Source organism: Mus caroli, chromosome X, assembly GCF_900094665.2.
Source record: "Mus caroli chromosome X, CAROLI_EIJ_v1.1, whole genome shotgun sequence".
In the NCBI taxonomy this organism is placed as follows: domain Eukaryota; kingdom Metazoa; phylum Chordata; class Mammalia; order Rodentia; family Muridae; genus Mus; species Mus caroli.
In genome coordinates this window covers 88,656,971-88,669,636 of record NC_034589.1, presented here as the reverse complement: position 1 = coordinate 88,669,636, position 12,666 = coordinate 88,656,971, and the positions used below count along the sequence as shown (strand labels likewise).

Here is a 12,666-nt window from a genome sequence, read left to right as displayed (position 1 = left end):
GAGACCTTTCCCAGGCAGACTAGTGCACACACCTTTCATCTCAGCACTTAGGAGGCAGAGGCACATGAATCTCTCTCTCTCTCTCTCTCTCTCTCTCTCTCTCTCTCTCTCTCTCTCTCTCTTTCTCTCTCCAGAGCAAATCCCAGGGCAGCCAGGGCTATACAGAGAAACCTCATCTTGAAAATCCAAACCAACCAACCAACCAACCAACCAAAAACCAGTATTATTATGCATGTGCACAGAATGGTTTGTGTGTGTGCATTGCATGTGCATGAGCCTTTACCTGCTGAGCCATCTCACCAGCCTGTCAGTATGTTTTAAATTTAAATCACAAAGTATGCTTCCTTAAACTAAGCCCATTTACCATTGCTGGCTCTTGGAGGTAATTTTTACATAATAAAAATGCATGCAGTGTATATTTCTATATTTATTTTTATAAAAAATCTCATCATATGGTCCAGGCTCACCACATAGCTTAATCTACCCTTAAACTTGCATTCCTCCTACCCCAGGCTCTCAGCTTTGATTACAGGTGTGCAACACCATGGCCAGCTGCAGTGTATAGGGTTTTTTTTTTTTTTTTAGGTATATAAACTATTTATTAACAGCAAAGCCCCAGAGACTCATTTCTTCTTGAATACACCCACAGTACGGCCCCCGCGGCCAGTGGTCTTGGTGTGCTGACTGCGGATACAAAGGCCCCAAAAGTGGAGCAGCCCACTATGGGCTCGAATTTTCTTCAACCGCTCCAGGTCCTCACGCAGCTTATTGTCTAGACCATTGGCCAGAACCTGGCTGTACTTCCCATCCTTCCCATCCTTCTGTCTGTTCAAGAACCAGTGTGGGGGGCTGGTGAGATGGCTCAGCGGGTAAGAGCACTGAGTGCTCTTCCAGGGGTCCTGAGTTCAAATCCCAGCAACCACATGGTGGCTCACAACCACCGGTAATGAGATCTGACGCCCTCTTCTGGTGCATCTGAAGACAGCTACAGTGTACTTATGTATAATAGTAAAACCTTTGTTCAGGAGCAAGCAGGGACTGAGTGAGCTGGAGTGAGCAGAGGTCCTAAAATTCAATTCCCAATAACCACACGGGGGCTCACAACCATCTGCACAGCTACAGTGTACTCACATACATAAAATAAATAAATAAATCTAAAAAAAAAAAGAACCAGTCTGGGATCTTATACTGTCGTGGGTTCTGCATGACGGTGATCACTCGCTCCACCCCATCCTCCGTGAGCTCTCCAGCTCTCTGGGTGAGGTCGATGTCTGCTTTCCTCAACACTACATGAGCCAGCATAGCTCCGCCCCATGCCCTTAATGGCAGTGGCTATTTTCCATCGCCCATCGATGTTGGTGTTGAGTACTCGCAAAATGTGCTGGAACTTCCCAGGGATCACTAGAGACATGGCGGCGGCACAGACGGCCGCGTGTAGGCCTCCTGTGGAAGAGCTAGTTTTTAAAATTTATTCTTGTGTGTTCGACTGTGTCATCCTTGAGGAACAATACCTTTTTGAAGACATACCTCACTGGCCTGTGGAGCTCAGCAGGTAGGCTAGCTGGGCTGGCCAGTGAGGCTCATGGATTGTTCTGTCTCTGCCTCTTCAGTAAGGGATGATAAGTGTGATAGCATGCCCAGAAGTTGTTTTTATAAACTTTTATTTATTTATTTTATGTATATAAGTACACTGTAGCTGTCCTCAGACACTCTAGAAGAGGGGGCATCAGATCTCATTACAGATGGTTGTGAGCCACCATGTGGTTGCTGGGATTTGCACTCAGGACCTCTGGAAGAGCAGTCAGTTCTTAACTCCTGAGCCATTTCTCCTGCCCTTGTTATTTATTTATTTATTTATTTATTTATTTATTTATTAAAATGTGGGTTCTGAGGACCTATGGACTGACCTGCCTTTCTCAGTAGCTTGCAGTATAGTTTTCAAAGGGCAATCCTATAAGCTAACTTACCTGTAATTTCTAGAAAAATCAAGTGATTCATATCCTTTTAAGGGAGTATGTTTCAGAGACAATTCCAAAACAAATGTGTGAGAGACTATGACGGTGCCTAGATGGGCTCCAGCTTCTGGCCTTGTCTGTCTGTCATCCATCATTCCAAATGTCTGTGCCATCCTCCCTGTACCTCCAATGTTTCAAATTCGACCTTGACTCACAGTATTCCATTCACTGCCCCTACCCCCCAATGCTGTTTGACCAGTGGCCTCCCTTAGGTGGCCTTCACCTAGGCTTTCAGGACTCACTCAGTCTGCAGATGGCCCTCCCAGAAAGCTAGTGAGAGTCACCTGCGGGGAGTGCCAAGAGAGTCTGACTGATTCTAGGAAGGGCAAAGAAAGGCGCTCTGGAACTCCAGCCAGCAAATGGAAGCCACAGCTCCTCTCTTTGGACCCTGGGAGCGAAGACAAGAAAACAAAGTCACTGCAGAGAACTAAAGTGCTTGGGACTGGAGCAGTTCCCCAGTAGTCAGCATTAATCAGGGTAAACGTTAGAGTGGAATAATGTGGAATTCAATAGAAATGTACATCCCATCCACCGGGAGCCAGATGGCTTCATCACAGCTGATGTTATTACAATGGATACAAAAGGAATTAATGATTCACCAGTTCATTCCTTTCCTCCCTTCCCCCCACACCTTTTCTTCAGCTTTAACAAACTGGTCTGGAGCCAACTGCGACATCAGTTTAGTAATGACTTTAAGCACCATTTCTGCTGCTATCATGGCAATTTAAATTGTCACTTTCTATTAAAAGGTCTACCTCAGAGTGGTTTTAAGTGAAAGCGTTCTACACTGACAGTGCAATTAAACAAGAAAAAAAATTCCTTTCTTGGGATGTCATTGCAAACACATTTTAAATAAGGGTTCAGCGGTGCCTTGCTAATTTAAACTACAGTATTGCTTTCTATTAAAGAATAGAAACCGAGTTGAGATTTCTCCCCATTTTCCTACTATGTGACACTTTGAATTGGCATCATGTCCCAGTCAAAGTCCTGATGTACCTATGGGGTACCTGAATCTAAAAAGTATCTCTCCTGAGGCAGGCATTAGACAGAAATGGTTTTCCCCGTGTGAAGGGGACAGGCGTCACCTTGTCCAGGCATTTGCTTTTAGAGTTGCCCTTTTCTGATCCAGCACACCCTCTCCCACACACTCCCACTGGTTAATCAGGGTGAGGAGTTTCACTTGCAAGGCAGACTGCTTTACTAAGGTGATAACTCTCAGTTTTGTTTTTGTTAAAGGACAATTAGAAAGTGTAGTGCAGACAATAATTCTGAGCAGAGGTGTGTGAGTCTGTCTTCTCCCTCTCTCCCCTAAGTTTCGATCTTCAGGCAGTTTGTCCATTTCCCCAACCTCTTCTTCAATTGAGCCAAGGAAAGACACTTCAGACACTTTAGTCTTTGCATTTTAACACATAAATGGAAACAGAGCCCAAATGTTGAACGAGCCAGTACAAAATAACACGTTTTGCCCACCTCATTTGTCTTCTGGACTCCTGTAGCCCCAATAGTCCATAATTCCTAGGCATTTGGCTTAGATAGATTCCAGCTATCAGAGAGAATAACACAATTACATTCTTAGACGTTGGTGCCTTAAATTAGAAGTTGAGGAATATTTGAACAGCAGGAATGGCGGGCATTTTATTTTAATGGTCTTGAAGTGTTTCCAGTCTTTCTGACAGAACTTTATGTCATGAGCAATAGCCCTGCTCTCAAGCACATTAGGCCAGAAGTAAACGAGGCATAACACTTAAGTTGCTTCTGTACGTTCTCAATTGGTATCGTTATTGCTCTGAAGGACACCGAGATAGCATCTTGAGAAAAGTGTCCCGATGATGGGTATCGAGATGCAATTTTTTATGTCTACACAATTACATTTCTCACTCCGCCATATTCCACACTTGACTGCCAGGAGAAAAAAAGATGATCGATGTAAACCCAGTCCTCACGAGAATAATACATAAGCTGCTGGAATCGAAACTCATTTCATTTTACAAATTAGGCAAACTTTCTTGCAGTTCCATTCTCATTTTCTTCTTTTCTGTTAACATAACAGGCATTTGTATTTAACCCGAGGGCAGGTGGAAACAGAAAAAAAAATGGCCTGTTGATTTGGGGACTGATGGGGGTCAGGAAAGGGTCACCTCAAAAAGAAGTATTACCTCTTGAAAGGTAGAGGTGGAGGGGAGAAGAGAGGCCACAGAAACTTTCTTTGCAATGAATAACATGGAAAATGGAGAAATCTATAAAAGTGTGGAGCGGGACATATGAAGAAGTATGTACAAGGGACCAAGCAAGTACAGCTTCTGCCTTGGCTTTTGTTAGTTGGCTCCAAATGACAGGAATCTCTTCTGTTGCATTGGATTGTGTGTGTGTATGTGTGTGGGGAGGTGTTTCAGGGCTGGAAACTTTGGAAGAGTCCTTGCTTGACCTTTAACTTCCTGGTTGCCATCAGCACGTCTCTCTTTAGCTGGTGGCTGCAGCCCTCCAACTGTGGCTTCTGTGTGTACACAACCTCCTTTTTGTGGTGTGTGGTGTGTGGTGTGTGTGTGTGTTTGTGTGTATGTGTGTGTGTGTATGTGTGTGTGTGTGTCTGTGTGTGTGCATGTGAGCACATGAGTGCATGTATGCCCCCTCTCCTCTTTTTCATTTTTTCCAGTGCTGGGGACCTTTTGCATGTTAGAGAAGCACTATACTAGTGAACTGCATTCCCAGCCCCAGGCTATAGGATTGTTCCTTCCCTTTCCTTCCCCTCCTCCTCCTCCCCCTTTCTCCTTCCTCCTCGCCCCTTCCTCATTCTTTTCTCCCTTCCTCCCTCCCCCTTTGTCCCATGCCACTACACTTAGAGTGTAGTTTTGTTCAGCGGGCTGCACCTCTGAAGATTTGCTAAGTAAGAGCCATTTCTAAACTACTCTTCTATGCTTCCTGACAGAGACACAATAACAATGCTACAGCGGAACCCAGAGCTTCTTGGCTGACCAAGAGTGTGTTCTAATGACTAAGATGTGTTCTAAAGTTCCCTTTCCCAAGGACGAGGAAACTGAACAGCAAGCTGGTAAAGAGAAAATTGACGTTTTAAGGCAAGATGCATGTTTGGAGAAATTTTTTGAAAGTAATTTCTTTGGAAATAATTTAGTAAAAGTTTCATTTTTATGTCTTGGCATTAAACCTGTTTTCTTTTGTTAAGCTTAGAATCTTAATGGAGTCAATCAAAATATATTACATTTATTGAATTTATCAAAGAAAGTACTATTATGTATTAGAATATTTAAATGGCCAACTTTAGGCTAGGGTGGAGGTGTATGCCTCTAATGCTAGCACTAAGGAGGATAAGACAGGAGGATGCTTAGCTTGCAGCCACTCTGCTAAACAGTGACATAGTCTCAACACAACACAACACAATGAAATGCAACACAGTGCATCACAGCACAACACTAAATGAATGAACAAAAAAGCCAGACAGATGGTTTCTGTTTGGGAGTGTTCTAAATCCAAGTAATTGTTTTTCCATTTAAAAAAAAATTGTGGTTGAATTTATTGCTTAGTCATTTCCATGTTCAGCATCTTTAAATACATCCACATTGCTGTGTACCATTACCACCACCCATCTCCTGGACACTTCATCTTGTGAAAATGTCACTTTGTACTTTAAATAGCTGCCCATTCCATCAGCCCTGGAAGATAGCTCTCTCGTTTCTTTCTTAAAAAGTTACACTTCCCAATCTGTAGGTTGTTGCTTTGTCCTATTGGCTATGTCCTTTGCCTTACAGAAGCTTTCCAGTTTCATGAGCTCCCATGTACCAAGGCCTGACACTATTACTCAGGCTATGGAGCTCTCACAGAAAGGGACCTAGCATGATTGCCCTCCAAAAGACCCAACAAGCAGCTGAAAGAGTCAGATGCAGATATTTGTGTAATATCCAAAACGAATTCAAGACCACCCAGTCCCTTCCCCCTTCGAAAAGGACCTTCCAAACTGTTCTAGCAGGCCAAGTGCAGAGCCTGATAAGGAAGCTGGCTGACTAAACAAATGTAAAAGCATAGTTTTAGCGGTCAAAATGATTAAGCCTGAAGCTACCAAAACAATATTAGCTGTTCTCAGAGAAATAACCATAACAAGATTAGCAATTCTCCTGTCCCCCGCCCCCTCCCCCCCCGCCCCACACTGAATTCTGACAAAGACCACAAACCACCCTGACCTTGTTGTGAGAATTCCCCTGGCGTTAATAGCTGTGACATTAATGTACTATTACTTTGCTGACCAAATCATAATAACCCACCATGGGGACAAGCAAAGTGAGTCATTAGGCCAAAGGGTTATTTAGTCACTATACAAACCAACCAATGCCTGAAAGGGTTCCTTGCTACACCAATGAGAACCCTGTTACTCAAATCTGCCCCTTACAAAGGTATAAAAAGTGTGTTCTTTCTTTGTACTGGGTCTCTCCTCTGGCCTGCGTGCTGAGAGGGGAGTCCCCAACATGTTGGATCAATAAAAGTCCTCATGCATTTTGCAGCAATGGTGGCGGTCTCTGTGGTCCTTGTGACGAACTACAACAATTTCCACCCAACCAATGGACAGAAGCAGCTTACCCCTGTTGTTGAATTAAGGAAGGGTGAAAGAAGCTGAGGAGAAGGGCAACCCTGCAGGAGGACCAGCAGTCTTAATTAGTCTGGACCCCCAAGATCTCTCAGACACTGGGCCACCAGACAGACAGCACACACCAGCTGATATGAGGCCCCTAACACATATACAGTAGAGGACTTCCAGGTCTGTGTTCATTCAGAGATGATGTACCTAACCCTCAAGAGACTGGAGGCCCCAGGGAATTTAGAGGTCAGGTGGGGTGGGGGGTGGGGACATCCATGTGGAAACTGGGTGAGGTGGGGAGGAGGTGTGGGATGTGGACTGGGAGAGGGATAAAATCTGGAGTGTAATGAAAGACTAAATAAAAAAAATAGAAAAAGAATAAAACAATGAAATTAACCAAAATAAAAAGTTATACTTATTTATTCGTATGTACATATGCATGCAGGTGCCACAGTCCATGTGTGAAGGTCCGAGTACAACTTGGAGGAGTCAGATCTCTTCTTCTATATGTGATGTGGGGCTATAAGATTGAGTCTTAGCTTACCAGGGATACGCCCCCCTGCCTCCCAGTGAACAATGAGGAGCCTGGGATCTATGCAAAAGCAAGAGGAATTTATTGTTCCAGTGTGCTGGGGTTGCCATCCTGTACCCGAAGGAGAGGTGGGAATCCCAGGCAGCCCGTTCAGCCAGTTTTTGCCCCCCCTGAGAATTACTTTTTTAAAAAAAAATTTAAGGCATTTTTATTAGATATGTTCTTCATTTACATTTCAAATGCTATCCCCAAAGCCCCCTATATTCTCCCCCCACCCTGCTCCCCAACCCACTCACTCCCACTTCCTGACCCTGGCAGTCCCCTGTACTGGGACATATGGTCTTCGAGAAAGACCAATGGCCTCTCCTCCCATTGATTGCCGACTAGGCCATCCTCTGCTATGCTATATATGCAACTAGAGACACAGCTCTGGGGGGTACTGGTTAGTTCATATTGTTGTTCCTCCTATAGGATTGCAGACCCCTTAGCTCCTTGGGTACTTTTTCTAGCTCCTTCATTAGGGTACCTGTGTTCCATCCAATAGATGACTGTGAGCATCCACTTCTGTATTTGCTAGGCACTTCACAAGAGAGAGCTATGTCAGGGTCCTGTCAGACACATGATATGCACTCACTGATAAGTGGATATTAGTCCAGAAACTTAGAATATCCAAGATACAATTTTCAAAACACACAAAACTCAAGAAGGAAGACCAAAGTGTGGATACTTCGCTCCTTCTTAGAATGGGGAACAAAATACCCATGGAAGGAGTTACAGAGACAAAGTTTGGAGCTGAGACGGAAGGAAAGACCATCCAGAGACTGTCCCACCCAGGGATCCATCCCATAAACAACCACCAAACCCAGACACTATTACATATGTCAGCACAATTTTGTACAGCTTTCAGAGGTAGAATAGAGCAACAGCCACTAGGCACAATGTGATTGGCAGTACAGTGTGACTTTTAAACTGATTGGTCCTTAGGGAATGAGGTAGCAAGGACCCTGAGGAATGTGTCTGCTTGCTCTGGGCATCCCTCATCTGCAGCCTCACCCGCAGGTTGGTACCCCCTGTAGTCTGAAGAATGTAGTCAGCCTCTCCCTTCCAGAGGGGAGGGTGCCTGTGTGCTCTATGACCTTTCTCTTCCAGGAGGGGAGGGGTCTGGTGGAATTTTCCAAAGGTTCTGAGCTGACCTCCTAACTACCTAGGGATTGAACTCATGTTGTAAAGCTCAGCAACAAACACCTTTTCCTGCTGAGCCATCTCAGGCTTTGTCCTTCTACTTTCTATGTCGATGAGTCTGACTTCTCCAGAGCCCTCATATAAGGAATGCTAACATCCAATTTTTTATAATAAAAAAAATCAAGCTATATAGAACCAATTAAGAGGCAGAAACCAAGGTTTGAAACATTAGGCTACAGAGCCAGATTTTGAAAATACATATTATTTTACATGTATGGGTGTTTGTCTGCATGTATGTTTGTGCACTGGTGTGTGTGTGTATCTGGTACCCTCAGAGGCCCAAAGAGGGCACTGGATCCCCTGGGGCTGGAGTCACAGGCAGTTGTGAGCTGCCATGTGGGTGCTGGAAATTGAACTCAGGTCCTCTGGAAGAGCAGCCAATGCTGTTAACCACTGAACCATCTCTCCAGCCCCTAAAGTCAGAATATTAACTACTATACACATTTTTTTCCGAATATGCCCATTGTTGTAACTTACACGATATCATTCCACAAAAACTTAAAACCTCACACCCAAAGTTCAACCATTTTTTAAAATTCAAAATATATGGATGGCTCTGTTTCTACAGAGTCAAACACCTGTGGGCAGATGATGCTCCATGAAGTTGAGCACCAGGACAGGGAAACAGGCTGCTGTCAGATAACGTTGTAATCATCTGAGTTTGCTGTACTAGCGACAGAGTGAGATTGTTCAGGTAATGAAAGGAGTGCCTGGTGGCTGAGTCATTTGGTTTGAAAAGGCAACAACTTCAAACAACTCATTAAGCTTTCAGTACTAATAAATGTATGCTGCTTCCTACTCCTCTTCTTCCTCTCCCTCCCCTTCTTCTTATGAGACAGGGTCTCAGTTTGTAGCTTAGCTGCCCTGGAACTCATTATGTAGAGTAGGCTGGTCTTGAACTCACAAAAATTCTCCCTTTTCTGCTTCCCCAAGAGCTCTAGGATCTGATGTACCACCATATCTAGAAATATGTGCTTATTCTTAATGCAATTCTCCTTTTGGAAATAATGCATCATGCTTTGATGCTTAAAATATACTTACTCTTTCCTTAAACAGATTCAAATACTTTTCCTTTTCTCTTTGTTCTCTCCTACAGGACCAGTTTAACACTTTACATTTTCCAGGAACTCACAATTCAGCTCCAAGCCTAAGACGCCCAGGAGGATCCGAAATTCAGAATCTATCAGAAAATGTGAGCAGCAGAGATATAACAACTCAGAATTATCGTGCATACATCTGTGCGTGCTTGTGTGTGTGTGTGTGTGTTTGTGTGTGTGTGTGTATACAGAGGACAGGGTATCTAAGTCTCTACTATACAGTAAGAAATTCTTGTTTGGGCTAACTTAGCTCAAGTTAATTTCTGATTCTTGTACTTATGACTGGATTTGAAAGTCAACATACATTGTGAGAGTGACGTGGGGATAAATATGTCAGCAGCAGCTCATAGACACAGTGGATGTATAAGGGAAAACTTGTCAACCCTGGTCACTCAGAGAGAGTGACCTCCAAAATGAACTGCTCAGATTTATCCTCCTGCTCCATTCCCAGTTCTTCATTTAAGTGATACAAATATTTGTTGTGAGCCCGAGAGCTAGCTCAGCTGGCCTCTCTCTTAGTCAGTATTCCATTCCTGTGAAGAAACACCACGACTAAGGCAACTCTTATAAAGGACAGGGGCAGGGGCAGGGGCTTGCTCAGAGTTTTAAAGGCTTAGCTCATTATCGTCATGTCGAGGAGCATGGCTGTAGGCTGGAGAAATAGCTGAGAGCTTTACCTCCTACTCATCAGGCAGCAAGCAGGGGGATTTTGGGGGGAGACAGAGACACATAGAGACAGACAGACAGAAACAGAGACTGGGCCTGGCAACACACTTGCTCCAACAAGGCTATGCTTACTCCAACAATGCCATACCTTCTAATCCTTCATGGACGGCCTCTCAACTGGGGTCTAAGCATTCAAATATATGAGCTTGTGGGCACCGATCTCATTCGAACCACCATAGCTTACAATGAAGCACCAGATGTTTCATGTCTTTCTATAGTGTGTCAGGGATGTTCTTATGGCTATGAGTACATAACCTGGAAATAAGGTGAAATTCTCTTCTCCATGGACTCTCAAATCTAGTGGAGGGAGACAGAATACAAATAAGTGAAGGTTCTGGTCTTGTAAGGTACCAGAGAGAGGGTACGTCAAGCTGATAGAGCAGCTCTGAGTAGGGTAGCTTGCTCAAGACAGGGACAGACAGCCAGTCCCTGGGAGAGGCAGGCAATGCATGTTTTTGGTATAAGTTACAACAGCAGGGAGGCCTTTTTAGGCCATGGCTAGTAGTTGGGATTTTTATTACATGGGAGATGAGAAACTATTGAAAGGCGTTCAAGAGAAAAGTGGTCCATAATCCACTTCTTTACAGCGTCCTCCAGCACGTCTGGAACCTCAGCTTTAGGGGGGCAGAGGTCACGAGAGTTAAGTCTGAGGCCAGATTGGATACTTGTTGAGAACTTGTTTTGAGCAAAACAAAAGGACATAGAGACAGACAGACAGAAACAGAGACTGTTTAAAAAAATTTCCTCTGGCTGCTGGGTGTGAACTGGTTCAAATGCATTCAGGCCTGAAGTGAGGTCAATGCAGGTGAGAGGCAACGGCCATATTAAGGTGGGAGGCAAGAAGCACATAGAATGGGTAGAATACCATGGGTGTGGGGAGAAGCTGGGGAATGCAAGCTATGAGTTACAGATTGGATGAATGAGCAGTGGGGAAGCAAGAGCCTCACTGTGTGGTGTTAGGGAAGAAAACAACCAAGGATGTGGCCATTTTTAGCTTAGTCAGAGTATAGATCTGGGGCATCTTTTTTTTTGAAGCTGGGCTATTGGGATTTCCCATTTAAGGATCCTATTTCCTGTAGGGCTGGCTGAGGTGAGACAGGCAGGACCATAATTTATTTAAACAGATGAAGATGTATTGGTTTAAGAAGTTCCTGCTTTGGGCTAGTCTGATCTACCTTTGGTGGACTTTGGTCTCAAAGAGATGGTGTGGACTGAACACTAGGTTTATATCTCCAGGGGGTATGTGGGGAGATGGAAGGAAGAGGATGGGAGGTGAGGGAACGAGAGGGGGAAGGGTCGGAGAAAGGAAGGAATGGAGGAGAGGGAAGAGGAAGAGAGGGAGAAGTGCAGAAGTGACCACGAAGCTTGCCCAAGATGGTTTGTGATGGGCTAAGCCTCTCCAACAGAAGGGAGTGAAATTCTACTTAAAAGGCAGTTACAAAAGTGAGCTTACAGTTATAAAAGTGACTTACGGCAGGTACCCATGAGACTGGGCGCGCCCCACACATTACATGCTGCTTTCAAGGCTTGTCTGTGGCCGTGATTTTCATAAGGCAGTGACTCTGCTCTAGGCTGCACACTGAAAACCCCTCCCTAGGCTTCATTGGACAGCTGGAGCAAAGCTTGGGGCACTGGATTTGTGTGTTACTAGGGCTCCCTCCTCCCAAGCTCCCTTTAGATGACCCCCGTGGAGAGCTGTGGTGAGAAAACCAGTGGTCAAAAAGCAATTTAAACACAGCTCGTGACATTTAATAATGGCTGCTTTGATTAGCTGTTAGCCTTGAAGCAATGATTCCACACTAAGCAATAGCTCCCGTCCAGAAAAGGACACTTTGTCTTGATTTTCTTGAGTGCTTTTTCATGCCACAAGGTACTAAATGTGTCCATCACTGAAAGCCAAGTTTCCATAAGGAAAGCGCCCTAAAGCAAAACTCACTGGCCAATTCATACCCAAATTACCAAGGACACTTAAATTCTGAAATTTTCAACAGATGGGGCCTCCTGGAGCTGGGGGCACCACAGGACTATAATAATTGTCAATGGTTTCCTCACCAGTGTGTCAAATGGCACTCCTCCCAAGCTGGCTTAGCTGGACCCCCTCAGTGACTTGTGAAGTTCGGCTTAGGTGAGAAACTTAAGGGAACCCTGTGGCTGGTGGAGTATGAACTCTGTTGACTAAGGAAAAGGGAGGAAGTAAGCCATTAACTAGCATCTACCCAGCTCCCCGTTGTTTTTCTTTTTCTTTGTTTCTTAAATCTCCTTTTTCTTCAAGAAAATGAAAAGCAGAAGACGCTGTCTGCCGTTCCAGGTCTCTGAAAGAAGACGCCAGATCCCAAGGACGAGCATTCAACAGCTGTTTTGGAGCCGATTGTGGGAACAAACAAAAGGCACAGTTACATAGCGCAGGCAGCTCGGCAGTTCGTACACAGTGTACAGCAGGCGAGCAGAGCCAAGGAGAGCTCGCCAAGA

The 12,666-nt window shown here is 44.6% G+C and overlaps 1 pseudogene; it reads right to left on the bottom strand.

Moving 5' to 3' along the window:
* Positions 1–567: 567 nt before the first annotated feature.
* LOC110287242 lies at positions 568–1,413 on the bottom strand (annotated as a pseudogene).
* Positions 1,414–12,666: the final 11,253 nt, after the last annotated feature.